Raw genomic sequence first — 3207 nt, forward strand, 5'->3', positions numbered from 1 at the left:
TTGGAGACCCTGAGTGGAGGTGGCCCACCTCTGCCACACTCTGTCCTCTTCTCCAATAATCTTGGAGTCACCTGTGGCCTTGTCACTGCGTGTGTGTGGTCTTCTGCCTCCCCTTCTCCCTCCATGAGGACTGTGGGATGCCATGGTCAATGAGTCACGAGATGGGGCCATGGAGAGAAAGCAAGTACTCAAGTCTGGGGGGCTAACAACCTCTCCCCCCATAATCCCTACAGGCTTCTCCCAAGCCTTCCCAAATTATAAGAGTAAGCAGAGTCAGACTCCACTGTAACTTTAGATAAAAAGGTATGGCTGTCACAACCTCTGCAGCCTCTCTCCTGAGTTCAAATCCAGGCCTTGCTACTTCCTAGTGTGCATTTGGACAAGTTACGTAACCTCTCTGATCCTCTGTTTCCTCATCTGCAGATGGGTGCCACACTGGTGTCTGTCTTACATGTTTGTTGTACAGAGTAAGACAGCTTGGCAAGTGGAAAGCATTCAGTACACTGTTTGCAAATGTTACCCATGAATATATGTGAACACCCCTCTTTGGAGATCTCCAAATGGAGGGGGAATTTTGGAAAGTGATTAGGGCCAAGTGAGACCCAGGCAACCCTGCCACACAGCCACAGGCCTTGCAACCACTGTGGAGACCCCAGCAGAGAAGAGAAGACAGGGTCGCTGGGTGCATGTCTGCAATAGGAGAGGTGGAGAATGTGATTGGTCACCAGACTGTGACGTCACAAAGAGCATGGGAGTGGGATGGAAGCAGGACTGCATTGGCATCTGGATGCTGAGATGCAAATGCATCTGGAACTCAGGAAGGAGAGAGATTTGTTGACTCATCCCACAAGAATTTGCTGAGTCCCTTCTCTGAGTCATGCTCCATCAAGGTGCTGGGGGTAGCACAATGAACCGGACAGACAGAGTCCCTGCTATCACGCAGCCTGCATTCTAACAGAGGGAAGGAACACATATAAAGACACTTGATGGGCTGGTTCCCGGACTCAGCAGTAACATGCTGCTCAAGAGAAGCTGGATCCCACGTTGTGACCACAGTTTGAACCCCCAGCCTGGTCAGTCAGAGATACACCAGGCATGTGCGAGTGCCCAAGATCTAACAGGCGAGAGGGCTAGCTGACCGGACCCTATGGTGAGTACTTGTCCCCCTCTCTCTCTTGCTCTCGTGCACATGCTTGCACTCCATCATGAATAAAGAAACACACACACAGGCACATCTTTTTCAAAAAAGAAAAGTTGCTATTTCCCACTGCGATAAGTGGTGCAGTGAATATAATCAGGGTGAGGTGGGCAGGCAGTGAGTAACCAGCAGGGTGGGATTCTCTGAAGACACAGACTGCATCATGAGCAGCAGAGATGCAAGGTGAATGGGAATAATGTGTCTGGAAGATGGAACTGCAGGTGCAAAGGCCCTGAAGTCACGGGAGGAACACGCAGGCAGCCGTTGGGACTGGAGAAGAGGAAGATGAGGTTGGAGCACGAGCAGGAACAGGGCTATGGATGAAGGGTAGAGGAATTCAGGAACTAAGACATTCACTTCTGAGAAGTAGTGAAGGGAACCGCTTTAGAAGGGCCTCTCTGGCTGCTGTGCAGAGAACAGGCCAGAAGGGAACAGGAGTTGAGAGCCCAGGAAACAGGTGGTCTCCGTTGTCCAGTGAGAGGCTGCCTGGACTGAAGTGGCAGCTCTGGAGATAGAGAGAAGTGGTTAGAACCGAGATGTCTCTGGTCCCTGTGCCATATGCCATGTAGCTGATCTAAGGAGGCCCCATGTGACCGGCAGAGCTGGGCTTCCTAGAGGGGCCTGGGAGTGAGAAGCATAGGAGTGGGATGCTGCTGCGGGGCCCTGAGAAGCAGCTCTGCACCTCCTCCTGTGGGGGAGCCAGGAGCACTGAAGCACCACTACCACTGGCATGGGTCTGGGAATCCAAAAGTGGGGGAACCCATGCCATGTCTCCAGGGCAAAGGGAAGCTGGACGTCTCCAGAAGTTCCCACACCCGGCGTGGGGCAGAAAAAGCTGCAGGGCAGGAGGCCCTGAGTCCCCGCATGCTCCAGGGAGCAGCACAATATCTCCCTGAATGGCCAAGATCAGTTCCCACAGCATGAAGAGCTGCTGCTGGTTCCTTACCACTGGAGCCCACTCAAACCTCGGCCGTGATTTTCTCAGGACATGGTGAAAACTATTCGCTTACCCAGACTCCTCTGCAGCCAGGGAGCCCAAGTGTGCTCTGGCAAATAGGATAAAAATGGAAACACATAATGGACCTTCAGGAAAAACAGACATTCCCTGATAAAAGGGGACAGTCACAGTTAACACGTTTGCCCTTTGCTCTGTTCCCCCCCCCCCTGCCCCCAGTGACACTGGCAAAGAAATTCTTGTATGCAAGAGCCTACGATAATGGGAAACATGAAACCGCCTGCGAGCAGGGCGGACACCACAGGCTACAGGTGGCAGAGAAGGAGGGCCGGAGCTGGGTCCCTCTGGCATTAATTTGAGACTACAACAGCCTGATATGTCTCTCTCCAGCCCTCTCATATGATGGGAAAATCAACTGATCCAGGACATGACTGGACATGGGGGCACTAGGAAAGTGTCAGGAAGGCCCCACATTTAGATATTTATTCAGCATTTAATAAGTGCTTACTGTGCGCTGTACCATATCCTAGGCTGGAATTACATTTGAAATTTGGTCTAGACAACAGCCACTCAGCACTAAGGACCACAGACGCAGGGCGCCCTGCAGCAGAGTATCAGCCCTGGACATGTTGGTGGCGAAACAGACACAAGTCTGCCCCAGTGGGGCCTACGGCCTACTGGTAGTGTATAGCGAGAGAGAATAAATAAAACACTATGCTTGGAGAAGATACACGTTATGGATAACAATAAAAATTATTTTAAGTACGCACTCTGAGGACCAGGACATACGCATCCATATGTGTACATGCGTGCACACACATGCACACTGTGTCTTGATGAAAACCTTGCAACTTTGATGTAATTCCAAGGAGAAAAGAAAATTCGATTCAGTCTGAGAAACCCCGATTTGACTGGGGATTGTCATGAATTGACTAAGATTACACTTTTACCTTAAAAACGGATCCTATGGCCTAATGCAGCTCAAACTGCCTGCAAGGTGCCTGTCACCTGGGTCTGCAGTCAGAGGAAGTGGAGCACGGCAGCTGCAGGGCAG

At 51.3% G+C, this 3207-nt stretch overlaps 1 protein-coding gene across 1 annotated transcript in view; it reads right to left on the bottom strand.

The window, feature by feature from the left end:
- TEKT5 (tektin 5) overlaps positions 1 to 3207 on the bottom strand; it is a 51763-nt gene that overhangs the window by 47672 nt on the left and 884 nt on the right. The window lies entirely within an intron of this gene.

Source organism: Tupaia chinensis, unplaced genomic scaffold, assembly GCF_000334495.1.
Source record: "Tupaia chinensis unplaced genomic scaffold, TupChi_1.0 Scaffold000182_1, whole genome shotgun sequence".
Taxonomy (NCBI): domain Eukaryota; kingdom Metazoa; phylum Chordata; class Mammalia; order Scandentia; family Tupaiidae; genus Tupaia; species Tupaia belangeri.